The 27,795-nt window shown below is 45.5% G+C and overlaps 1 protein-coding gene across 6 annotated transcripts in view; it reads right to left on the bottom strand.

Moving 5' to 3' along the window:
* Window positions 1–27,795, bottom strand: part of ARHGAP28 (Rho GTPase activating protein 28) — a 1,060,144-nt gene that overhangs the window by 364,117 nt on the left and 668,232 nt on the right. The window contains exon 1 of one of the 6 annotated variants that reach the window (XM_069219853.1): window positions 24,644–24,965. The exons of the other annotated variants lie outside the window; for them this stretch is intronic. The gene's annotated coding sequence lies outside the window, so the exon portion shown is untranslated. Of the gene's footprint in view, window positions 1–24,643; window positions 24,966–27,795 lie in introns of those variants that run through there. 6 annotated transcript variants of the gene reach the window in all.

Below are 27,795 nucleotides of genomic sequence, written 5' to 3'. Positions count from 1 at the left end.
AAATCCCCGGTGCCTAGTGGTTTCTGCCCCCCTTGGGGGCAGATTGACCTACAATTGGCCAATCTGCCCCCAAGGGGGGCAGAAATGGTCTAAATACAATTTGCCCCCCAGGGGAGCGACCCTTGCCTAATGGGTCGCTCCCCATCTCTACAAAAACAAACAAACAAACAAAAAAAAAACACAAAAAAAACAATTTGCCCTGGCGCCTAGAGGTTTCTGCCCCCCCCGGGGGCAGATCGGCCTAATACCAATAGGCCGATCTGCCCCCAGGGGGGGCAGAAATGGCCTAAAATAAATTTGCCCCCCCCAACCCCCCCAGGGAGCGACCCTTGCCTGCAAGGTCGCTCCCCTTGCGTGACGGCGCAAAAAAAAGATCCCTGGTGCCTAGTGGTTTCTGCCCCCCTTGGGGGCAGATTGACCTACAATCGGCCAATCTGCCTCCAAGGGGGGCAGAAATGGTCTAAATACAATTTGCCCCCCAGGGGAGCGACCCTTGCCTAATGCGTCGCTCCCCATCTCTAAAAAAACAAACAAACAAAAAAAAAACCCACACAAAAAAAAATTTGCCCTGGCGCCTAAAGGTTTCTGCCCCCCCCGGGGGCAGATCGGCCTAATACAAATAGGCCGATCTGCCCCCAGGGGGGCAGAAATGGCCTAAAGTAAATTTGCCCCCCCACCCCACCTGGGGAGCGACCCTTGCCTGCAAGGTCGCTCCCCTTGCGTGACTGCGCAAAAAAAAGATCCCTGGTGCCTAGTGGTTTCTGCCCCCCTTGGGGGCAGATTGACCTACAATCGGCCAATCTGCCCCCAAGGGGGGCAGAAATGGTCTAAATACAATTTTCCCCCCAGGGGAGCGACCCTTGCCTAATGCGTCGCTCCCCATCTCTAAAAAAACAAACAAACAAAAAAAAAACCCACACAAAAAAAAATGTGCCCTGGCGCCTAAAGGTTTCTGCCCCCCCCGGGGGCAGATCGGCCTAATACCAATAGGCCGATCTGCCCCCAGGGGGGGCAGAAATGGCCTAAAATAAATTTGCCCCCCTCACCCCCCCCCGGGGAGCGACCCTTGCCTACAAGGTCGCTCCCCTTGCGTGACGGCGCAAAAAAAAGATCCCTGGTGCCTAGTGGTTTCTGCCCCCCTTGGGAGCAGATTGACCTACAATCGGCCAATCTGCCCCCAAGGGGGGCAGAAATGGTCTAAATACAATTTGCCCCCCAGGGGAGCGACCCTTGCCGAATGCGTCGCTCCCCATCTCTAAAAAAACAAACAAACAAAAAAAAACCACAAAAAAACTATTTGCCCAGGCGCCTAGAGGTTTCTGCCCCCCCTGTGGGCAGATCGGCCTAATACTAATAGGCCGATCTGCCCCCAGGGGGGGCAGAAATGGCCTAAAATAAATTTGCCCCGCTCACGCCACCCCGGGGAGCGACCCTTGCCTACAAGGTCGCTCCCCTTGCGTGACGGCGCAAAAAAAAGATCCCTGGTGCCTAGTGGTTTCTGCCCCCCTTGGGGGCAGATTGACCTAAAATCGGCCGATCTGCCCCCAAAGCGGGCAGAAATGGCCTAAATACAATTTGCCCCTCCAGGGGAGCGACCCTTGCCTAAGGGGACATTCCCCATCTGTAAAACACAACAACAACAAAAATCCCTGGTGCCTAGTGGTTTCTGCCCCCCGTGGGGGCAGATCGGCCTAATAAAAATAGGCTGATCTGCCCCCATGGGGGGCAGAAATGGCCTAAAATAAATTTGCCCCCCAAGGGAACGACCCTTGCCTAAGGGGTCACTCCCCTTACGTGAAAAACAAACAAACAAAAAAAACTCCCTGGTGTCTAGTGGTTTCTGCCCCCCTTGGGGGCAGATTGGCCTCATAAAAATAAGCCAATCTGCCCCCAAAGGGGGCAGAAATGGCCTAAATATAATTTCCCCCTATGGGAGCGACCCTTGCCTAAGGGGTCGCATCCCACACCTAAAAAACAAAAGAAAACAAATAAAAAAAATAAAAATAAAAAGTATCCCTGGTGTCTAGAGGTTTCTGCCCCCACTGGGGGCAGATCGGCCTAATAATAGGCCGATCTGCCCCCAGGGGGGGCAGAAAAGGCCTTAAAAAAAAATGACCCCCTGGGAGCGACCCTTGCCCAAGGGGTCGCTCCCTTCTGTCAATTTCATATAAAAAAAAAAAATCCCTGGTGTCTAGTGGGGTTTCAAAAGCCGGATTGCAAGCAATCCGGCTTTTGAAACCCTCGGAGAGACTTCAAAGGGAAGGAAATACATTTCCTTCCCTTTGAAGCCCCTCCGGGCCTCCCCCACGTGATCGAAAGAGAAATGTAGAGCATTTCTCTTTCGATCCGCGATGGGGGAGGTTGTGTGATTGTCAGCGCGCGCTCGCGCGCTGATGTCACGGGGGGGGGTCGGGGGTTGAAGGGGAAGGGATTCCCCTGTCAGCCCTGACCTAGGGGGGTGGGGGGTCGGCCCTCGGGAGGAGCGCTAGCGCTTCTCCCGAGGGCAGCATTCAGGACGTAATGGTTACGTCCATGGCGCCACACGGGCGCTGCCATGGACGTAACCATTACGTCCGTGGCGGGGAAGGGGTTAAGCAAATGTTACCCTTTTTTCCTCACAGAAACATGAAAAATTGTCCTCAGAATGTCACATATTTTTCTTCTTGTAATCGTTAGCTTTGCATTTGGTACATCAGTGATCGTTACTAAAACACAGCCTCAACAGTAATGTCAGTGCCAGTAGCGAAAACATGTCACCTGGAGTGGAACACAGTACAAGTGTGGTGATCCTGCCTCCTTGCATCACCATCCTGTACATATTGGCTGGTACAGTAATGCCGGCGAAAATGTTGCTGTCAGTGATACTATCCAGTGCTTTATGAAGTGAGGGCCACTGCTGTATGGATAGCCTATGGAGCTGTGCTTAGTAACATCCAGAAAAAATACTGGATGATTTCAAATTAAAGGGCATGCACCTAAAGCATAATTTCACTGTCTCGTAACACGCATGCGGAGTAGTTATGGTATTTTGTAACTGAACAGCATATGTATGATACTACTATGACCTCAAAGTGATGTAGACATTCTCAAGGGTTTTCTTTTGGGTAAGTGGTGGTATTCCAGTGTTTGTGTAACCCAGTGCCCATGCCAGTGTCTCCCAGAGTCTGTGCTGTGCTTGAGCATCCTATTCTCTTGGTATATCAGTGTCATCCACTCACTGTCCAAGAGCATTTCATCCATGGAAGTAGCAAAGCCATTGCCTTGGGGCATGGATGTGGTGGAGGACGTAGGCCTCTCTGAGTTGTGGGTACAGTTGAATGCCCCCCCTACACCAGGCAATGCAGGAGGAGTAGTCAATCACAGAATCTGGTTTTCTGGTTGAGCTTACCACACATAGCAAGCCATCTGGCTGCAAAAGACCTATTGTGGCCATACCAAGAATTTTCAGGAGCTAACAGCCCACCCACTGCTTACCGTTGTTTTTTTTATTGTTACTCTCATTTGCTTCCTTCTTATTTGATGGCTTTACTGGTCCCAGCCTGTTTATCTTGTGTTTGTCTCCCCTATGGAGCACAGCCACTTTCCCACCTCTCTGATTGACTCACCTTTATAATTCCACTGTTCACTTTTAGTGAACGTTTTTGCATTTTAGCTAAGCACTCCATAAGAGTATGTGTGGTTCTAACTCTCTCTTTCTCTTCCCTGTGTGCTCCCCTAAAATACCCACTTACCCACATTCTGTTTCTCTTTCATGCACTTCTTGCTGTCTTGTGTGCTTCTTTCCCCATGCTCTATTTTCTCTCCCCACCACCATGTGCTCTGTGTTCTTCTCTCTATGTCTATCTCTGTCCAGGGTTGCTCTCTCTATCATGTAATATTGTGCACCTCCTCACCCTCACTAGTTCCTCCCATTTGCCTCTCTCTCTTACCCCCAAAAAGGTGATCCTTATTTTTTTTAAATGTGCGCTTTCGTGATAAAACAGTCTGCCATCTTGGATCAGTAAATATAAAAATTAAAGCAAATGGCACTCAGGTCACTCCGCTGTTGTGTGCATGTGGTCCGAAGCATGCATGCATACATTATCAGGCATGTAGGCTCCAGTGGAATGATGTGATCTCCACCAGCGGCTGCATCAATGCATCCTTTATTTATTTTTTACAGTGCTGCAGAGTGCCGTGAGAAAACCCAACACTGTCGATCATTGCAAAAAGGCATTGGCAAAGTCAATGGGGCCCAAAAGCTAGATCTATTGACTTTGCCAATGCTTGTTTGTAAAAGAAACCTCTGACAGGAGTACAATTTAAGCTATATTTAATTGCTAAAGCACAATAAGTTAGAGTAGGTACCTTATTATAGCAATAAGAGTGGATGTGGCTGGCTGAGAATCGTTTGGAAATGGTTGGTTCCAGTTTGTGATAGCAAATATGAGCTATGAAAGAATGGAATGAACCTTGAAGGACAAGAAACAACAGCCCCAGCATCAGAACTAGTTGCTTCAATTCCCACATATGAAGGCAATCAACCTGAAGCAGATAGAAAGACCTCTTAAAGAACACGGCTGGGAAGGGGGTGAAGTACCAATTTCAAAAATAGGGCTTGGGTAAGAGCCCCAGAAGGACTCATAGTGTGAGACTTATAGTGTGAGAAATATGTCCAGGTGTATATACCTTGCACAGTGTCAATGGGAATTCAAGTTACACCTCCCTGTACTCCAAGTAACTGTCACCTCCTTCAAAGGATACACATTTTTCAGCTTGAAGAACGTATCTTCTGCCTGAATGGGTCCAAGATGAAGGTCGTCTTTATTAGTGACACTTCCCTTCATGTGACCTTACTGCTCAGGTGATCCTCAACACCACCTCAAACATTGAAGAATTATATTAGAACTTGCACAAGATGGCGCAGATCTTATGATGTAGATATATTCTGGAATCTGGAGCTGTGTAAATATGTGTTCACTGTGTTATGCATTCAAGTAAACTAATACATCCAAGAGAACCACATGCTTTGGTCACTTGCTGTCTCTTATGAAGGTGGTGTGTGATGTACTGCAACAGAGCTTCAACATAGCGTACAATGGGTTAACATGCCCACTAGTACTTTTTTTGCAGGCCTACAAGTCTGTAGTGGTGGGTTTGTCCAAAGAGTGCCATCTGTGACACTGTCTTGTACACAATTCAGAGAATGGTGTTGTCTTAAATGATGGATTTTCCTTGAAGTTGTATCTGCAGAGTGCATTGCAATGAGGGCATAGGTGTTATGACCCTTAGCCTAACAAGTGTCATCTGTTCCAGTTAACCTATTTGCCTGGGTCTTTAGTGACCCCTAACACTGCATGATGGCACTGCAATTTTCTATTTGTTTTGGGAGTGTTGGTGTGAGTAGGGAGTGTTGGGTGAAAGTGGTGGTTACATTGCTGTCGGTGTTTATCATTGGCGAAGGGAACATCCTGCTTCAGCAGCTTAAGTAGGGATAGCCACTGTACATATTGACATAGTAATCTGGGTCCCAGTGAAAGTTGATTAGTTTTTCAGAGTTGGCCTATACAGTCTGCATGCCGGCAGACAAAATTTCATAAAACTTCTACGGTAAAAGTAGGGCCGACAGGTGGGATCAAGAGCTGTCAAGTGAGCCCATTTCAGGAAAGGAAAGAGAACAAGAAATTATGAAAACATCTAAAAGGTACATAGTGACGCAAATAGGGTGAGTGGGGGAAGAACGATCATGTGAGAAAAAATATGGGAAAATTAGAAAAGGATGGAAGATAGGGAGCAGAAAGAAATGAGAAAGGAAGGAAGGATGAAAACAACAAAGTAAGGATACATGGATGGAGGTAAGGAAGGATTTAATGTTGGAAAGTTGGAATAAAGGGTGTAGGAACAAATGGATGGAAGTGTGAATGGATGGACAGATGAGTCAATCTGTGAAGTAGGTGGTTATTAATTGGAATAATGAAAGGATGGGGAGATGGATAGATGGACAGATGGATGAAAAGGTGAAAGGGTGGGTGAACGAGTTAAAGGGTGGATGAATGAATCGAGCATTAATGGATTATAGATGGAATGCCAATGCCTTGTGGAAATAATGAAAGCCTGGGGTGAAAGCTCAAAGAATGGATGCATGTAAGGGTGGATGATTCGTGGATAGATAGGAAGATAAGATGTACAGTCAATGAGAACTAATCTAGGAAGACCTAGACTTACCTGTTTCCTGCACTCAGTGTCATTAAAGGTTTGGTTCAAAGTGGAGGGTATTTCAATTTTCTGGATACTCCCTTGAAGTTTATCCTAATGTCCGGGTACTCTCAATTGTTATGTTTTGCTCTCGACACTGTTGTACTGGTAATTTACCTCACCACATGCTCCCTGTTCCTTGTTTTCCTGTATCCATGCATTTTTCATGTTAGAGTGCCCCTCTTCCATAACATGTGAGTTGGCTATGTTCCTCATGGATTCAGCAACTGTTTTTGACATTTCTCTTCACATAGTTATATATAGGCTCTCCAGTGGAGGCTGGGATATGGACTTTCAGTCTGTTGGTAGTGAACAGGTGAGAGAAGGGTGCGAGTAATGGTTGGTTTGAAAGGGCATATGAAGGCAGCTTTATTCTGAAGCAAAAGTCTGTCTTGGAAGGGCGATGGAGAGGAGGGAAGTGTGATGAGACATGAGGGGGTAAGAGAGTGATAAACAATAATATATATATCCTTTATTGTATAAGGTTTTTATAAACCATTACAATTAATTAAGACATAAAAACATAGCACAAATGTTAAAATAACGCAATCCACATTGCTATGCGATTGTTTAGGACCATTACTACTACTAAAAGCAAAAGGGAAGTGAATGCATGGCACTTAAAACATATAGGAAATATAAAGGATAATGTGGGCTGATAATAGTGAAAAGAGTGATGGGTCAGGTGGCTGGAGAGACAATGTAGGAGTGATGAAGCGGGAAGGGTTGGAGAGCATCGGAAGAGAAAGCAGGAGAGAGTGCAGAGGGAAGTAATGGGGACTGGGTGAGAAGATAAGAGTATGGAAAAGAGAAAGTGTTCTGATGGGGAAATGGTCCAAAGGGAGCAGTGGGTCAAGGGATTTGGGGTGACGCTGGGAGGAATGGAGGGAATTGGAGATGTGAGCAGATGAAGTAGAAAAAGAAAGACGAAGGGGGGTAGTGGAGGATGAACAAGGATTAGAAATTGACGTCAATGGTGGCTGAGAAGGGACAGATGAGAGGGTGTTGTGAGGGATCAAGATAAAGGCAGAAGAGATCCGGGGAGGGTTGAACAGACAGAAAGGATTTCGATAGAATGGAAGTGCAAAGACAATGATGATGATCGATAAAATGGAGTAGATGTGAAGGCAAAGTGTTTTTAAGGGCAGCATTTATGATGGGTCGGGGTTGGATGAGCTAAGAGGAATGGAACTTGGGATGAAGGATACTTCCCTACATATGAGAGTTGTTGGCGTGCAATGAATGGAAGAGAGGTTCTGGTGGGAGAGTGAGTGCAGCTGGGGAATGGAATATCAGGAGGTGTTGCAGGTAAACATGTTTACAGGAGGAGTAGAATGGAGGGGCTGGTGGAGGAGGGAAAGATGTGGCCTTATGGTGGTAAGATTTTTTAGTTAATAGACAGGTTGATTTGCACTTGGTTAATGCCGAATTCTGCGTAGACAATGCCAAATAAATAGCCAGGTAGATAACAAGGGTTGGTTCAAATATTCCATCATTCTACATAGATATCTGTCCTGAGCACAGAAAGGCGCTGAGGGTTGTCACCATTGGTGAAAATGGTTGTAAAAGCAGCACACTCCACACCTTTCAATCTCAATGATGTTATTCCCAGCAGCTGCGCCTGGTCAATAACCACATTAGTTTTGTTAATGCACAAAGCTATCTTTGCTCAGTGGTGGAGTGCTGCTATTCCATGTCTACAGCCGTCATTCCAAGAGCCCATTCATCTGTAAATGCCAGAAACTCATGGAGGCTTGTAACTTCCCATATCAATTAATTAGACTGAAAGATTTATTGATTAAGCACCCACAATCACTGATACTATTTCAGAATTTATTGCCAAGGAGGGCCAAGAATGCGTAGTGTCCTTGCAATGTCCTCTCCTTGCACATTAGCAATTGAATGCGGCCTTGGCAAAGCGCTCCTCTGACAATCTATACTTATTATCCAAGAAATGTATGTCTCCTTAATTGCTTTAACAATACCCGTATTGTATAGTCTTGTCTTCGGCAGCATCTGTCCTTTGACCTTTAACTACTTCCTTCCGATCCAACATATGAAGGCAGTCAATGGGAAGCAGATAGACCCACCACTTAATGAACACAACGGGGCAGCGGGGACAAGGGCCGATTTAATCAACAGGGCTTGGAAAAGAGCCATAAAAGGAGGCCGAGCAGGTTAAGACAGTTTCACCCGAGGCACTGGACAACTTGCAGATGTTTGGGTAGCCAGTGAGCGGAAATATCCCGTGTAAAATGAAACGCATACACATGAAATAGAGTATGTGTGCGCAAAGAAACGTCCACTCTCGTTTTGCTAGCTAATAATACTACTCTCCACATTTACAGAACATTTCTAAACACACAAGCCAAGGAGTATTGTGCAGCTTGGTGTCTGCAGGCTGTGACTCACAGCCAAAGCGTGTAATATCAAATGGTGTACTAAATTGAATTTGAGGAAGTAAAGAGGAAAAACAGTATAATATAATATGTTAGCTTTGTTAGGCAGAGGAAGGAATTTAAACATACTTGAGTAACACAATATTATTTAGTGTGTTAAAAACATAATTGGGCTCTGTACAGAAATAATTTGGTGAAAACAGAGTATTAAACCGAGTGAGAGTGACAACAAATGTACTGACTATAGCCCAAGCAAGGGACAATAAACAAGCTTTTAATATTCGTATAACCGATGGTACAACTGAAAACCTGGAGCAGAGTCCTAATAGATTCTGATCAGTGCAAACAGAAGGCGCTGACAAATTTTAAAGAAAGCGCAGCACATAATCGAATAATGTAACAATGACTGGAACTTTAATTTGCAAATTAAATTACTTTGGTAGATGGGAATGAGTAAATTGCATTTGAATGGATGTGACAAAGCCAACAGGTTCAGGGAAAGTGGAATGGCAAAACATGAGAAGTGATAGGTAGTTAAAAGATAAAAAATAAGAAACTTCAAAGGTGAATACATTTAGTAATGTAACCAATACGTTTCTTCCAACTAGAATTATAAGTGAGTCAAAGATCTTTGCAGAGTTGGGAGGAAAATAATATTCACCAAATTATTTAGTCTGATGAATTGAATATAGTGATTTAAAAAAGCTGATTGTATTGTCTGGCATAAACAAAATGCTGAGGTGCCCTTTCAATTGACCAGTGTTCTTTTCTAGTTCACCTACATTTTTAATGATGCCAGAATGGAATTACTTTGGTGGTATGTGGACAGATATTATATGCAGATGACAGTAGTACATCTTCATTGACTCGCTTGATCTCTATTTACTGTGCAACTGGCAGATTTCCATTTTAGGCATAAAGTAATTCAAATACTAATCATTATTCAACTTGCATGAACTAATTTTCCTTCGATCAAAGGCTCTTGTGGTTTGATGGCAGAACAAAAACATTTGAAGAGACAAATGTGTGTTGTTGATGGGATTGTACAAGTAATAATGAATGTTCTCCATCTAAACTGAGAGTTTTCCACAAGTCCAGGAATGCCTAGTCCATTTCTAAATCTTATTCATTGGATCATGACAATATTCTAAGCAATTGCATACTGATTTCACTAGTACTGTGTAAAGTGCTGACATCTAGAATAAGATAAAATATGATGAGTTTTAAAGGATTGCTTTCGCTTATTCCCGTTTGGTTCGGATGAAAATGTACTAATCCAAAAACTGTACGTTTTGCCTCAAAAAAGGAGATAATGCACACCAAAACACATATGAATCCTAGAACAGCAGGAAATGGACTGGATTGAGGCCCAGAGTAATTACCATTGTCTGAAATTAATTTACACAATGCACTTATCAGTTTTTTCCCTCAGTGCTGACGAGGCACAGACTGGTGCGAACCAGTCTGGATTTGCTTGTGTTCCCACTAAGGAAAGACCTGGTCTGGAAGTTCTGGTTGAAAATTTCTATTGAAGCAGGATCAAAACTGATTTTGCATTTGAATGCTTCCTGTCTGAGTGGCATGGTGACGAAAAAACACAATATGCTAACTTGCAGCCTGTGTAATACCTGTGGATGAGATTCATTCAAGCAACATACCCATCATTTTGTGTTTCTCTAATTGTGATTCACTAAGTATGACAGGTATGCCAAGACATGGGTCCTATGTTCACTGTGCCACAGGGATCAAACTGCATCCTACTGATGAGGCCCAAATAGGCAGAAACTGTTCGAGGTTGGTTGTGTTCCCTGTCAGAGGAGATCTATCCAGGCAGGTTGGGTGGACCATTTGCACTGGAGCAGGATCAAAACTGATTAGAATGTGGCTGGTTCCTGTCTAGGGTGCCCCGGTGAGCAACAAAATGATGGACTAGATTGTAACCAGAGTAATTACCAGTGGCTGAGATTAATTTGAGTAATCAACCCATCTCTTTTTGTTTTCATGATAAGCCCACGTGATAGCCTATTTGTAAGCCTCTGGAGAAAAATAATTACAATAAATACTTCAATAGCAGATCTGCCAGCAGTTGATTAACACAGTATCCTAAAGAAGCAATGCTGTTATCATGTTTTACAAGAAGGTGGCAACAGCAGAAGTGGAAAAGAGGTCTAAAGTGTGGGTTTATGTAAATAATCCCAATGGGAGCCCCATTCTGATCCATGATAAGACCAGTCTCCACAACAGACCACACCCCCTCAAGTCTGCATGCAACACTTGTGCACTGACCAGACTTCACAGCATTTACACTTGAGCACTTGCAGACCAAATATCACAATCAACTGAATGTGTCCTTATTCTTAGCTAATAACGAAAGAGGGCAGTGAATTCTACCACCTGTGAATGTACTCCTCCATCTGTCTCCCAGGTGCTGCTTGTGAGAAGGTAGCCTCTTTCTAGCCTTGTTACCCCCACTTTTGGCCTGTTTGTGAGTGTATGTCAGGGTGTTTGTCACTGTTTTCACTGTCTCACTGGGATCCTGATAGCCAGGCCTCAGTGCTCATAGTGAAAACACTATGTTTTCAGTATGGTTGTTATGTGTCACTGGGATCCTGCTGGTCAGGACCCCAGTGCTCATAGGTTTGTGGCCTATATGTATGTGTCACTGGGACCCTGTCACACAGGGCCCCAGTGCTCATAGGTGTGCATGTATATGTTCCCTGTGTGGTGCCTAACTGTCTCACTGAGGCTCTGCTAACCAGAACCTCAGTGGTTATGCTCTCTCATTACTTTCAAATTGTCACTAACAGGCTAGTGACCAATTTTACCAATTTACATTGGCTTACTGGAACACCCTTATAATTCCCTAGTATATGGTACTGAGGTACCTAGGGTATTGGGGTTCCAGGAGATCCCTATGGGCTGCAGCATTTCTTTTGCCACCCATAGGGAGCTCTGACAATTCTTACACAGGCCTGCCACTGCAGCCTGAGTGAAATAACATCCACGTTATTTCACAGCCATTTTACACTGCACTTAAGTAACTTATAAGTCACCTATATGTCTAACCTTTACCTGGTAAAGGTTAGGTGCAAAGTTACTTAGTGTGAGGGCACCCTGGCACTAGCCAAGGTGCCCCCACATTGTTCAGAGCCAATTCCCTGAACTTTGTGAGTGCGGGGACACCATTACACGCGTGCACTACATATAGGTCACTACCTATATGTAGCTTCACAATGGTAACTCCGAATATGGCCATGTAACATGTCTATGATCATGGAATTGCCCCCTCTATGCCATCCTGGCATAGTTGGCACAATCCCATGATCCCAGTGGTCTGTAGCACAGACCCTGGTACTGCCAAACTGCCCTTCCTGGGGTTTCACTGCAGCTGCTGCTGCTGCCAACCCCTCAGACAGGCATCTGCCCTCCTGGGGTCCAGCCAGGCCTGGCCCAGGATGGCAGAACAAAGAACTTCCTCTGAGAGAGGGTGTGACACCCTCTCCCTTTGGAAAATGGTGTGAAGGCAGGGGAGGAGTAGCCTCCCCCAGCCTCTGGAAATGCTTTCTTGGGCACAGATGTGCCCAATTCTGCATAAGCCAGTCTACACCGGTTCAGGGACCCCTTAGCCCCTGCTCTGGCGCGAAACTGGACAAAGGAAAGGGGAGTGACCACTCCCCTGACCTGCACCTCCCCTGGGAGGTGTCCAGAGCTCCTCCAGTGTGCTCCAGACCTCTGCCATCTTGGAAACAGAGGTGCTGCTGGCACACTGGACTGCTCTGAGTGGCCAGTGCCACCAGGTGACGTCAGAGACTCCTGCTGATAGGCTCCTTCAGGTGTTAGTAGCCTATCCTCTCTCCTAGGTAGCCAAACCCTCTTTTCTGGCTATTTAGGGTCTCTGTCTCTGGGGAAACTTTAGATAACGAATGCAAGAGCTCATCCGAGTTCCTCTGCATCTCCCTCTTCACCTTCTGATAAGGAATCGACTGCTGACTGCGCTGGAAGCCTGCAAACCTGCAACATAGTAGCAAAGACGACTACTGCAACTCTGTAACGCTGATCCTGCCGCCTTCTCGACTGTTTTCCTGCTTGTGCATGCTGTGGGGGTAGCCTGCCTCCTCTCTGCACCAGAAGCTCCGAAGAAATCTCCCGTGGGTCGACGGAATCTTCCCCCTGCAACCGCAGGCACCAAAAAGCTGCATCACCGGTCCCTTGGGTCTCCTCTCAGCACGACGAGCGAGGTCCCTCGAATCCAGCGACTCTGTCCAAGTGACCCCCACAGTCCAGTGACTCTTCAGCCCAAGCTTGGTGGAGGTAAGTCCTTGCCTCACCTCGCTGGGCTGCATTGCTGCGAACCGCGACTTTGCAGCTACTCCGGCCCCTGTGCACTTCCGGCGGAAATCCTTTGTGCACAGCCAAGCCTGGGTCCACGGCACTCTAACCTGCATTGCACGACTTTCTAAGTTGGTCTCCGGCGACGTGGGACTCCTTTGTGCAACTTCGGCGAGCACCGTTTCACGCATCCTCGTAGTGCCTGTTTCTGGCACTTCTCCGGGTGCTACCTGCTTCAGTGAGGGCTCTTTGTCTTGCTCGACGTCCCCTCTCTCTTCAGGTCCAATTTGCGACCTCCTGGTCCCTCCTGGGCCCCAGCAGCGTCCAAAAACGCCAAACGCACGATTTGCGACTAGCAAGGCTTGTTGGCGTCCTTCCGGCGGGAAAACACTTCTGCGCGACTCTCCAAGGCAAGAGGGATCCGTCCACCAAAGGGGAAGTCTCTAGCCCTTTTCGTTCCTGCAGAAACCTCAGCTTCTTCTGTCCAGTAGAAGCTTCTTTGCACCCGCAGCTGGCATTTCCTGGGCATCTGCCCATCTCCGACTTGCTTGTGACTTTTGGACTTGGTCCCCTTGTTCCACAGGTACCCTAGATTGGAAATCCACAGTTGTTGCATTGCTGGTTTGTGTCTTTCCTGCATTATTCCTCTAACACGACTGTTTTGTCCTTAGGGGAACTTTAGTGCACTTTGCACTCACTTTTCAGGGTCTTGGGGAGGGTTATTTTTCTAACTCTCACTATTTTCTAATAGTCCCAGCGACCCTCTACAAGGTCACATAGGTTTGGGGTCCATTCGTGGTTCGCATTCCACTTTTGGAGTATATGGTTTGTGTTGCCCCTATCCCTATGTTTCCCCATTGCATCCTATTGTAACTATACATTGTTTGCACTGTTTTCTAAGACTATACTGCATATTTTTGCTATTGTGTATATATATCTTGTGTATATTTCCTATCCTCTCACTGAGGGTACACTCTAAGATACTTTGGCATATTGTCATAAAAATAAAGTACCTTTATTTTTAGTATAACTGTGTATTGTGTTTTCTTATGATATTGTGCATATGACACTAGGTGGTACTGTAGTAGCTTCACACGTCTCCTAGTTCAGCCTAAGCTGCTCTGCTAAGCTACCATTATCTATCAGCGTAAGCTGCTAGACACCCTATACACTAATAAGGGATAACTGGGCCTGGTGCAAGGTGCAAGTACCCCTTGGTACTCACTACAAGCCAGTCCAGCCTCCTACATTGGTTGTGCAGTGGTGGGATAAGTGCTTGAGACTACTTACCACTCTTGTCATTGTACTTTTCATGAGAGAAAAATATACAAAACAAGGTCAGTGTATATACACATAGCCAAAAAGTTTTGCATTTCCTCTTTTCACTCTTTTCTAAGTGCTGAAAAGTACGTCTAAACTTTCAAAAAGTTCTTAAAAGTTTAAAAAGTTTTTTTCTGTCTTTCCAAAAAGTTCTGAAAACTTTTTTCTCTTTTTCTATCACTTTAACTCTCTCTAAAAATGTCTGGCACAGGCAAAAATGTTGATCTGTCCAAACTTGCATATGACAACCTTAGCTGGAAAAGAGCAAGGAGTCTCTGTATAGAGAGAGGTTTGAGTGTAGGGAAGAATCCTTCCTTGGAACTGTTACTTAACATGCTTAGAGAACAGGATAAGGCCATAGGTGCCTCATCTGTTGAAAAAGTACCTAATAGTTCTCAATCTGATTCAGGGACTCCCCCAGGAAAAGATTCAGGAAAGAAACTCCCTAGCCTGCCCATTACTAGACAATCTAGCATAGATGGTAATGATGATGAGCCACACCATATAAATAGTGTTGTCTCACATCATAGCAAAAGCATTTATTCTCACCATACTGGTAGTAATGTTTCTGTTAACCAAGCTGTTAGGGTGGCTTCTGTAAGGGACAGGTCTCCTTCTGTTCATTCCCATCATAGCTCTGTTTCTAGGAATGTCCCTCCCACCAACCCTGATGACAGAATGTTAGAGAGGGAACTCAATAAGTTGAGGGTGGAACAAACCAGACTGAAGCTTAAAAAGCAACAGCTGGATTTGGATAGACAGTCTTTTGAATTAGAGAAGGAAAGACAGAAGTTGGGTTTAGATACCCATGGTGGCAGCAGCAGTATTCCCCATAGTCATCCTGCAAATGAGCATGATTCCAGGAATCTGCACAAGATAGTTCCCCCTTATAAGGAGGGGGATGACATTAACAAGTGGTTTGCTGCACTTGAGAGGGCCTGTGGTGTACAGGATGTCCCTCAAAGGCAGTGGGCTGCTATCCTATAGCTATCATTTAGTGGAAAAGGTAGGGATAGGCTCCTTACTGTGAAAGAAAATGATGCCAATAATTTTACAGTTCTTAAGAATGCACTCCTGGATGGTTATGGCTTAACCACTGAACAGTACAGGATAAAGTTCAGAGAGACCAAAAAGGAGTCTTCACAAGACTGGGTTGGTTTCATTGACCATTCAGTGAAGGACTTGGAGGTGTGGTTACATGGCAGTAAAGTTACTGATTATGAAAGCCTGTATAACACAATCCTGAGAGAGCATATACTTAATAATTGTGTGTCTGATTTGTTGCACCAGTACCTGGTAGACTCTGATCTGACCTCTCCCCAAGAATTGGGAAAGAAGGCAGACAAATGGGTCAGAACAAGGGTGAACAGAAAAGTTCATACAGGGGGTGACAAAGATGGCAATAAGAAGAAAGATGGTGAAAAATCTCAAGATAAGCATGGGGATAAGGGTAAAACCAAAGATCCCACTTCAAATCTTAAACACTCTTCAGAGGGTGGGGATAAAACAAATTCTTCCTCTTCTTCCCAACCTGCACACATTAAAAAGCCTTGGTGCTTTGTGTGTAAAAATAGAGGCCATAGGCCAGGGGATAAGTCCTGTCCAGGTAAACCCCCTGAGCCTACCACCACTAATACATCAAGCTCTAGTGCCCCTAGCAGTAGTGGTACTAGTGGTGGGACTGCTGGCAACAGTCAAGCAAAGGGTGTAGTTGGGTTCACTTATGGGTCCATAGTAGAAACTGGGGTAGTCAGTCCCAAGACAGTTTCTGTCACACCTAGTGGCACTGGCCTTGCCACACTGGCTGCTTGTCCCCTTACAATGGATAAGTACAGGCAGACAGTTTCAATAAATGGTGTTGAGGCCTTGGCCTACAGGGACACACGTGCCAGTTTCACTTTGGTGACTGAAAACCTAGTGCCTCCTGAACAACACATCATTGGACAACAGTATAAGATTATTGATGTCCATAACTCCACTAAGTTTTTTCCCTTAGCTATAATTCAGTTTAGTTGGGGTGGAGTTACTGGCCCTAAGCAGGTGGTGGTATCACCTAGCTTACCTGTAGACTGTCTCTTAGGTAATGACCTAGAGGCCTCAGGTTGGGCTGATGTAGAGTTTTATGCCCATGCAGCCATGCTGGGCATCCCTGAGGAATTGTTCCCTCTCATTTCAAGTGAAATGAAAAAGCAAAGGAGAGAAGGCCTGAAAACTCAGGATCCCTCTCCATCAACAGGTAAAAAGGGTATCACAGTATCCCCTAACCACCCTACCATTCAGGATACTATTCCTGTGGTGGGAGAAACCTCTCCTGGGGTGGCACCTATTCCAAGGGAATCATCAGCTGGCAAAGCTGGACTCCCTGAGGTGGAAGTACCTCTCTGTGGGATAACTAACATTGGTGAGAAAAACAGCACCATTTTAGTTAACATGGAGCATCCCTCCAACCCTCCCAGAGAAACTTTAGTGCAGAAACCCTGCACTACCTCACAACACTTAGGACAGCATCCCTGCCCTAGTGTGGAGCTCATAGGACAGCATCCCTGCCCTGCTCCAACTCAAGAGAAACAGCATCCCTGTTCTCTCTTCCAGCCAGATGGACAAAGTTTTTGCCCAGCTATGGCTTTTCTGAGACAGCATCCCTGTCTGGCATTTCCATCACTACAAATAGGTTCAGTGGACAATTCCCACTGCTCTAAACTAAAACTTACTGATAGAAACTCTGAAAATACATCTTCACATTGTTGCTTAGCTAAAAAACTTCAAACAGGGTGGTTTACATCCCCACAGGGAAGTAACCATATAGTGGATGATAAAGGGAGTAACCAGTCTATTGCAGAGCTACTCTCTACTTATCACCACTTAGACAATAAAGTCTCAACTGGCCAAGGTTAGCCTTATTGTCCTTCGTTTGGGGGGGGTTGTGTGAGAAGGTAGCCTCTTTCTAGCCTTGTTACCCCCACTTTTGGCCTGTTTGTGAGTGTATGTCAGGGTGTTTGTCACTGTTTTCACTGTCTCACTGGGATCCTGATAGCCAGGCCTCAGTGCTCATAGTGAAAACACTATGTTTTCAGTATGGTTGTTATGTGTCACTGGGATCCTGCTGGTCAGGACCCCAGTGCTCATAGGTTTGTGGCCTATATGTATGTGTCACTGGGACCCTGTCACACAGGGCCCCAGTGCTCATAGGTGTGCATGTATATGTTCCCTGTGTGGTGCCTAACTGTCTCACTGAGGCTCTGCTAACCAGAACCTCAGTGGTTATGCTCTCTCATTACTTTCAAATTGTCACTAACAGGCTAGTGACCAATTTTACCAATTTACATTGGCTTACTGGAACACCCTTATAATTCCCTAGTATATGGTACTGAGGTACCTAGGGTATTGGGGTTCCAGGAGATCCCTATGGGCTGCAGCATTTCTTTTGCCACCCATAGGGAGCTCTGACAATTCTTACACAGGCCTGCCACTGCAGCCTGAGTGAAATAACGTCCACGTTATTTCACAGCCATTTTACACTGCACTTAAGTAACTTATAAGTCACCTATATGTCTAACCTTTACCTGGTAAAGGTTAGGTGCAAAGTTACTTAGTGTGAGGGCACCCTGGCACTAGCCAAGGTGCCCCCACATTGTTCAGAGCCAATTCCCTGAACTTTGTGAGTGCGGGGACACCATTACACGCGTGCACTACATATAGGTCACTACCTATATGTAGCTTCACAATGGTAACTCCGAATATGGCCATGTAACATGTCTATGATCATGGAATTGCCCCCTCTATGCCATCCTGGCATAGTTGGCACAATCCCATGATCCCAGTGGTCTGTAGCACAGACCCTGGTACTGCCAAACTGCCCTTCCTGGGGTTTCACTGCAGCTGCTGCTGCTGCCAACCCCTCAGACAGGCATCGGCCCTCCTGGGGTCCAGCCAGGCCTGGCCCAGGATGGCAGAACAAAGAACTTCCTCTGAGAGAGGGTGTGACACCCTCAGCCTTTGGAAAATGGTGTGAAGGCAGGGGAGGAGTAGCCTCCCCCAGCCTCTGGAAATGCTTTCTTGGGCACAGATGTGCCCAATTCTGCATAAGCCAGTCTACACCGGTTCAGGGACCCCTTAGCCCCTGCTCTGGCGCGAAACTGGACAAAGGAAAGGGGAGTGACCACTCCCCTGATCTGCACCTCCCCTGGGAGGTGTCCAGAGCTCCTCCAGTGTGCTCCAGACCTCTGCCATCTTGGAAACAGAGGTGCTGCTGGCACACTGGACTGCTCTGAGTGGCCAGTGCCACCAGGTGACGTCAGAGACTCCTGCTGATAGGCTCCTTCAGGTGTTAGTAGCCTATCCTCTCTCCTAGGTAGCCAAACCCTCTTTTCTGGCTATTTAGGGTCTCTGTCTCTGGGGAAACTTTAGATAACGAATGCAAGAGCTCATCCGAGTTCCTCTGCATCTCCCTCTTCACCTTCTGATAAGGAATCGACTGCTGACCGCGCTGGAAGCCTGCAAACCTGCAACATAGTAGCAAAGACGACTACTGCAACTCTGTAACGCTGATCCTGCCGCCTTCTCGACTGTTTTCCTGCTTGTGCATGCTGTGGGGGTAGCCTGCCTCCTCTCTGCACCAGAAACTCCGAAGAAATCTCCCGTGGGTCGACGGAATCTTCCCCCTGCAACCGCAGGCACCAAAAAGCTGCATCACTGGTCCCTTGGGTCTCCTCTCAGCACGACGAGCGAGGTCCCTCGAATCCAGCGACTCTGTCCAAGTGACCCCCACAGTCCAGTGACTCTTCAGCCCAAGTTTGGTGGAGGTAAGTCCTTGCCTCACCTCGCTGGGCTGCATTGCTGGGAACCGCGACTTTGCAGCTACTCCGGCCCCTGTGCACTTCCGGCGGAAATCCTTTGTGCACAGCCAAGCCTGGGTCCACGGCACTCTAACCTGCATTGCACGACTTTCTAAGTTGGTCTCCGGCGACGTGGGACTCCTTTGTGCAACTTCGGCGAGCACCGTTTCACGCATCCTCGTAGTGCCTGTTTCTGGCACTTCTCCGGGCGCTACCTGCTTCAGTGAGGGCTCTTTGTCTTGCTCGACGTCCCCTCTCTCTTCAGGTCCAATTTGCGACCTCCTGGTCCCTCCTGGGCCCCAGCAGCGTCCAAAAACGCCAAACGCACGATTTGCGACTAGCAAGGCTTGTTGGCGTCCTTCCGGCGGGAAAACACGTATGCACGACTCTCCAAGGCAAGAGGGATCCGTCCACCAAAGGGGAAGTCTCTAGCCCTTTTCGTTCCTGCAGAAACCTCAGCTTCTTCTGTCCAGTAGAAGCTTCTTTGCACCCGCAGCTGGCATTTCCTGGGCATCTCCCCATCTCCGACTTGCTTGTGACTTTTGGACTTGGTCCCCTTGTTCCACAGGTACCCTAGATTGGAAATCAACAGTTGTTGCATTGCTGGTTTGTGTCTTTCCTGCATTATTCCTCTAACACGACTGTTTTGTCCTTAGGGGAACTTTAGTGCACTTTGCACTCACTTTTCAGGGACTTGGGGAGGGTTATTTTTCTAACTCTCACTATTTTCTAATAGTCCCAGCGACCCTCTACAAGGTCACATAGGTTTGGGGTCCATTCGTGGTTCGCATTCCACTTTTGGAGTATATGGTTTGTGTTGCCCCTATCCCTATGTTTCCCCATTGCATCCTATTGTAACTATACATTGTTTGCACTGTTTTCTAAGACTATACTGCATATTTTTGCTATTGTGTATATATATCTTGTGTATATTTCCTATCCTCTCACTGAGGGTACACTCTAAGATACTTTGGCATATTGTCATAAAAATAAAGTACCTTTATTTTTAGTATAACTGTGTATTGTGTTTTCTTATGATATTGTGCATATGACACTAGGTGGTACTGTAGTAGCTTCACACGTCTCCTAGTTCAGCCTAAGCTGCTCTGCTAAGCTACCATTATCTATCAGACTAAGCTGCTAGACACCCTATACACTAATAAGGGATAACTGGGCCTGGTGCAAGGTGCAAGTACCCCTTGGTACTCACTACAAGCCAGTCCAGCCTCCTACACTGCTGTTACGTGCAATCACTCTTCGTCACATTTCCAATGAAGAACAGTCATGGGTTATCCTGATCTCCAATTCTAGTCTTCAGAAATCAAAGCCGGCGTTGCCATGACTCTTACTGGGATATCGTGAAGCGAAAGTAAGCAAGTGGCCAAAAGGTCTGAAAGGCAGACACTAGTCAAAGAGAGAACTTAAAGACCAATAGAAATTTTAGTAACCAAACCAAAGAGTCCAAAAGGCAAATTACCAAAACGTTTCAAGCAACAAGTTAAACAGAATGCCACTGAGTAGACAACATTTAAAACCAGGTGTCGACCAAATAAAATACTAATTTGATCACTAGAAAGGCAGACAAAAAGAGAAGGAATTCTCCAAGGTTTACATGAATATACAGCACCTTGTAGAAGGAGCCGAAGATGATTTGGATGGCAGTAGGCAAATGGAATCAGAAGTGGGCAACGTTCATGACACAATCAATCATATTTCAAGCTTTCATGCACCATTCTGTTCAGCAGAAATCATTGGTGAGCACACAGATTCCACTCTTAACATTCACAAACTGACCAGAAAAAAACATTTTCAAAAACTACTCCTCCCTACCCTACAGGACTGCTGAAACCAGTGTTTAATTTGTGAATGCGGTTGCAGTTGGTGGGTACTTACACTAATTTGTGGGACCAACACTCTTTGTTCAGTACTAGACTTTGACCCAGAGCAAGAGAGGGAAAACGCGAAATTAAAAGGAGTTGAAAAGAAGGAGTGGCAAAAGGAGACAGTGGAGAACCTGGAAAAATTAAAGAAACGGGGACTGTAGGGTGCTGTAAAAGGCAAGAAGTGGAATCAAAACTTGACAGCCCTAAAATTCTGTAACATTAGGTAGACCCGGTTGGACTTTTCAGAAAATGTTTGAGACTGCATTTTTTTACAAATTTGCACAGCTCTCAGCTCATTGCACGCACCGCCCTCTTAGGATTTAACCTTGAATGGATTGTGTACTTTTCTAATGTGTCTTTTTAAAACTTCATTTTCCTCATTTCATTCTGAGATTGCCCCACTTTCTGACTCATATGCCCTTGCCCTTCATGTACTAATGCCAAGGTGTCTGGCTAGGGTGGCTTCTTCCAAACAGTAGAGCATTCCTGAAAGTGTGTGATGAGTGAAACCAGAGACCATGTACTAAGGAGGCATAACCTGTTTAGCAAAGGCGGCAAGGATCTACCACAAACCAGATACCCTTTGACAGGGTAAACCCAAAGAAAGGACCTTGAAAAGTCCCCAAGTTATTGATCTTCTTTCTTTCCTCATAAAACATACAGAGCATAAAATCCATTCATATGTGCTTTGATTGCAGGAAGTTGGGAGAACACTGTGGACACTGTCAGCAGAGGATCTGTAGACACACACCTGTCATGTGCCACAGTTAGGGTGCTTCACAGACTACACAGTCGGGTCGGCCATGTAAAGAAACGAGAAACAACTGTAACAGTTGTTTTTAGTTCAATAATTGTACAGGTGTTGATATTGTGTTGCCTTCATAGTGCATTACATAATGGTAAAGGTTGTGCTACAAAGCACTAAATACAGCACAAGTGACCTCCGCTGTGAACCCAGGGCGAGGTTACTGTACATTTCTGTCATTGGAGCTTAGCTGCAGGCTCTGTATGCCACATGTAAATATGCTTCTCACATCAACTATAAACAAAGGGCTAACAGCATCCCTGTTGCCTTGTTCAATGCAGGAAAACAAATGTTTAATGCACTTTATAGCCTAAGTGATCTTGCAGGCCAGACTGCAGTAGGATGGAGATTTTTGGCATGTGCTACATTTCACAGAGTGGGTACACTGCTTCAGTCAGGCAGGGGTTATAGTTAAATGTATGTCTTCATCTAAACCTCTGTAGGATTTTCTTTTAAGGCCTAAATAGCCTCAACCGAGGAGCATTGTACCTGATTTTTTCTCTACATTTCGAACGACTCTTTTATCAAGGAATTCTTGCTTTTGCACCTCAGTAGCATGCAGCTATACAGTGCGCCATTCTCATAACCTGTTTTCTTTGGTATTTTCTTTTTTTATTGTTCTTGCTTTCCCTTATCACGTTTTTCTGTCATATTTGAACTGCTTTTGTGTACAGCCCTCCGACTCACTGGAGCTCTGCTTCGGGCTTTAGAACATTTACATAAATAAGCAATTAAACGAAAGACTATTTGCTGGAGAAAATTCGTGTATGTTGCTTTTTTTGGCCCAGCGTAGTGTATCTTCCCTATTGCATTATCCTTTTATTTCAAGAGCTTGCCTGTGTCCGTCTGTGCAAGTTGTGCAGGTGCCAATGTAAGCATCGCTTGGGAAATGCAAAACAGAAAATGAAAAGAGTTGTCTGGTTAATTTTCAGTGAAAAAAAAGTACCAGTACAAACTATGTAATTCTGTGACCCGAAAACGCAGCGTGCTATATACTCACACACACATATACATGCCACATCCTACCTCCACTTTGTTCAAAATTCCACTTGTACAGTAGAGTTATTATTAGCAAAATTCTTGAAAGTCCAGTTCTACACAACAATACTAAAAGGGAGAGGCGTGAGGGGGAAGGGGGAAGATTCACCAAGCCATTGGCGGAGTTTATCTTTGCATTTTTATAAAGCGTGAACGTATTGGAGCGCTTTACATGAGCACCAGTTATGTTACACAAAGACACATTCATTTTTGATAGGCATGGAGAGATTAAGGCCCTCATTTTGACATTGGTAGTAAAAAAACGCCTGCCGCCGCGGTGACGGCCACCAAAATACCATCACAGCGGCTAACATCCATCCGCCATATTATGATCACTGCCGGACTTCCGCCACAAGAAGGGCGGAAATCTGGCAGTGATCATGGTGGCGGACGGTGGTAAGCTGGAGCTCGTACCACCAGCACTGCCACGCCAGTTGAACGCCGCCAGCTGTATCATGACCTGTGATATGGCCTGGCAGTGTTCTGCTGGCGGGCGCTGCTGGCAGTAGCAGCGCCCCTTTCCGTTTCCTGTCGGAAGACCTCCTCATTCACGGTAAATTGGGTTTCCGACAGGGGAGGGGGGGTTGTGTGTGTCTGGTTTGTCTGGTTGTGTGCATGAATGTGTGAGTGTGTGTGAATGCATCTGTGTGTGTTGTTTGCGTGGTTGTATGCCTGTGAGTGAATGCGCGTAAGAATGGTGAAGTGGGTGGGTGTCTGCATGTCAGTGTGATTGTGTGTAAGAATGTGTGTGACCAAGTCTGGAAGTATGTGTGTATGCCAGTGTGAGTGATTGGGTGTATGCGTGGTGCGTGTCTGAGGGTGTGTGCATGTATTGGGGGGGGGTGTGATGATCCGAGGGGGTGGGGGGTTTGGATGGAGGGGTGTCAGGTGTGTGTTGGGGTTTGGAGGATCTGCATACCGGTGACAGGGAAAGAATAGGTAGGGCCTACTGCCATGGTTTTTGTGGCGTTGCTAACGACGCAAAAACCATGGTGGTAGGCAGGCCTATAATGCCGACGGCTGAACTCTGCCAGCTGCCGGGCTGGAGATTGACATCTCCGGCCCGGCGGGCTGATACTGCCATGGCGGTATGAGTGGAGAAGTGGTGGATTGGCTGCAGCCAACCCGCCATTCTCATAATGTGGTGGTATTTACCGCCAGCCTGTTGGCAGTACTACCTCCACATTTCCACTCACCGCCGCAGTCATAATGACCCCCTAAGTGATTTGCCTAGAATCACAGGATGTTGAGCCTACGCCGACACTCGAGCCTGGCTCCCCAGCTCCAAGGTCGGCAGCCCTGGTCGTTATGCCACATCCTCTCCCTATGTTCACCATTTGCAACATTGAATTTTAAATGAAGTCCAAAGTATCATTACACTAAAAACATCTTAAGTTGCCCATGACTGGGCTCATTAGATAGCCTGCAGAAGGAGTATTTAAATGAAAATGATAAACTTTCATAGTGCACATATGTAATGTCCGACAATGACAGACAGTGAAACATTGGTCAGGTTCAACAAAAGTGAGAAAAATCCCCCATACTAAACTGAAACCCTCAAAGTGGCGCAAACTTGAGTAAGTTAGAATGCCAAGATCAAAAGTCACCATGAAGCAGTACGTTATTGTGCATAGATTAATACCTCTATTCTGCCCCTTTCGTTAAAATGTCAGCAGTGAATCGTGATCCCCATGTATTTCCTGCGCGTTTCTGTAAACGAGTTAGTCTTGAAACAGGGGCATTTTCTCCCAACATTGACAAAAACATCGAAATAAAGTAGACTTAGTCATCTATAAATACCTTTGGTGTTGGAAAAACCCCGCTTAACATTTCGTACAAGTCACCAGACTTGTGCACGTACGCCGCGAGGCATTGACGTTTGGGTCACTGCAAACCTTGCAGTGACCTTTTGACGCCAAAGGCTGAGCTTTGGGAGGAGGTGGGGGAGTGCTGTCTTCTCTCGGTCACGGGAACGCCCCCTGAGGCCCTGCAGCACCCCACAGATCACGGCACGTGAAGTCCTCCTCGGGTCCCCCGCCGCTCCCCGAGCTGCGGCAGTGTCTGCTCATGGCGCTCGACTTCACCTCCTCCAACGCGAGGCATGCACCTCACACATGAGACTTCCACCGCGACTGGCTCATCAGGAAGTTTGCTAACAGAATACCTCCTTGTTCACATGTGACTCCCGTGATGTAAGCCACCGGCGGCAGACGGGCTCTGTGTCGCTCTATTGTATGCTTAGAGGTGCGCTTTGGGAGCGATAAATTGCGATTGATGCGTGAAAAGCTGTTCATGTCAGCAAAGATTATGAGGAGCAGTTAACAGTCAAACCGAGTTGAAGATCGGGGTTCAAGTACCTTGACAGGTCTGTAGGAACTCGAACTAGAGATGTTAAATATTAGCGTCACCTACAGAATGAATGGCGCACTTTAAAATACTGCAGGGATTACTACCTTAAATCAGCACTGCATTCTGTCGTTTACATGTATTAGTTCAAATTAATAGAAAAACCCACCAATCAATCACTATACAGTGGCCAGACTTGTCGTTATTATAAGAAAATAAAGTGGATTACCTCACATTATATGAGCGAGCAGATACACCACGCCGTTCTGCACAGTTTACGCAGACATGAAGCCCGCCAAATTAAAAATCCTAAACCGAGTATGGTGCACTAATGTCCCAATGCCGTCACCGTGCCCGTGTCAGTCAAAACGTTACAGAAGAGACCGCTAAACAGAGACGTTTAGCACTCCACACAAAAAAAAATGAAATGAAAGGACTTGAACCGACATCAACCAGGCACACCGATATCAATGATTGATTCCAGCTGAAAACTGTAGTTGAGCAGGTACAAACATGGCTGTCTGTCGGCTAGCTCCCTTTGTTTTTGTCCGATAATTCTGCATCCCTTAGGTCACATTTCGTTCCTCTTCAATGGTTTACAGATTTGTCTTACTGACAACAATGTTCTGCTTTGTGCGTTTTTTACAATTTCTCACAATTTTCGTCTACGTTGCACATGTCATGTCTTCTAAAACTTTGAGGAACAGGCCTTAAAGTGTCCAGGGTGACTTTGCGATCGTATTCAATGATATCACTTCACCATTCAACTGACGGGATCACAGGACATAACCTCATGTGAACTCTCACCTCAATCATGTCACAGTAACCAACATCATTAAACCTATGATGTGACTGGAAATATACATATAATCTCATCACAGAGGCTGTGGCAACCTTGTCAGCCAGCTAGGCTTCTCTATAAGGTGTTCAACAATTGCAGATGTCTTTGGACTGCTTGGCACTCATTGGCGGGATATGATTGACACATTTAGGGAGTTAAGATGCTCAACCCGTGACAAATACTTGAGTGTGTAAAATATAGAAAGTGTAAAAACCAGGAACAACATCAGTTGTGGTGAGCTAAGACAAGAAACAGCCCCTTCACCCACAGGTCCCTCTCTATCAACTGGGGCAGGTGGGGGGGGGGGGAGTAGATTTTTAATGACATATTTAAAGGCATGTCTGTGTAAACATCCAGAATGGTCCTGCCACTGTGTCTTTAATATCAATGGTATGATATGGAACCCGGAGGACATCCTTTCCAAATTAAGTATTCAGCTTATAGCTGCCAGAAAATAGACTTTTGTAGGAGTAGGGGGACTGTAGTAAGTAGTATTCCCTCTTTTGGTGCAGTTACAAGCATGCCTTAATGATCAAAAACACTTGGATACCAATGTACCTATTCATCCTACATCCTGTGAATTCACAGGATACTGGCGATCCGTGTATCAGCTTGTGGTGGAGTCGTGTTTTTGGGCATGTAGCTAGGGGTCATCACCCTTCACTACAAAATGGATCCTTTGTCTAGAGGTTCCTAATTAAGTTCAAAGCTCTGACATACTCCTAGAGGAACTCAGAATGTGAGGTGCATCAATAGAAATGTACAAATGTGTATAATTATATTTTTTTTGCCTGGTTGGAAGTGTAGACATTGCCTTATTTATTTACTCGCATGTCTGGATCACCTTTGCAGTCAGAGATCCTGTATTCTCATTTGATACAGGAAGTCTGCGCAGGATTTTGGGATGAGTGGGCTTGTCAGCGCGAATTGACATTCACCACTCTCATGTTTAAGAAGTAATACCTGGTACAATTTAGTAAATAGTCCGTAGGATTCAGATTCTCTAGTAACATGTTACAAATATTTGGGAATACAAATTAAATGACTAAAAAGTATATAACACATCAATGGATAATGAAAGTACGTCCCAGCAGTGGGCTCACCTTCACCGCTTACCCACCTGTATTAAAAATTAATGTAATAATTATGCAAAAAAAGAGTACACTCCTTGTATGCTTATTTTCTGTAATTTTAGCATTCCTGTGTTATTAATATAGAAATTGACACCTGCACCAAATGTGATACAATTTTATAGATTTCATGTATTTTCTCTCGTATGCTTCCCTTCATGTAATTCTTTCTTTACTACGTTATTTTTATAGATATCGACACCTACACCAAATGAGATACAATCTTGTAGATTGTATTTAGTTCCATTTAATGACACTCCTCAACATATTAATTCTAAGTGAGAGGAAATCCAAACTTATTTTCTCAATTACAGTCAACCAATTTGCTCTGGTAAATTATAGTCAAAGTTTTAAAATTTGAGTGACAGATCTCACTAGTTCAAACCGTGGGTCAAGGTTCATCAGTCAGCTTTCTTGAAGACTTGAAGTTATAGGAAGCTGGCTCATTTATATGGTGCAGCAAAATGAGGAATACGGCTCAAAGAGTCCAGGGGTTCCCTTACTAATGGACAGGGTTTGCTCTAGCAATCCCAAGGTGCTCTTTTTAGGGGTAGTGTGGTCGAGCAGCCTTAGGCCTATCAGAATGGAGTGTTAGACACTTGCAAATACACACAGTCAATAAATGAGACACACAA

The sequence above is a fragment of the Pleurodeles waltl genome, chromosome 2_2 (genome assembly GCF_031143425.1).
Source record: "Pleurodeles waltl isolate 20211129_DDA chromosome 2_2, aPleWal1.hap1.20221129, whole genome shotgun sequence".
Lineage (NCBI taxonomy): Eukaryota > Metazoa > Chordata > Amphibia > Caudata > Salamandridae > Pleurodeles > Pleurodeles waltl.
Note: the sequence above shows the minus strand (reverse complement) of the source record. Positions and strands in the feature narration are given on the sequence as shown.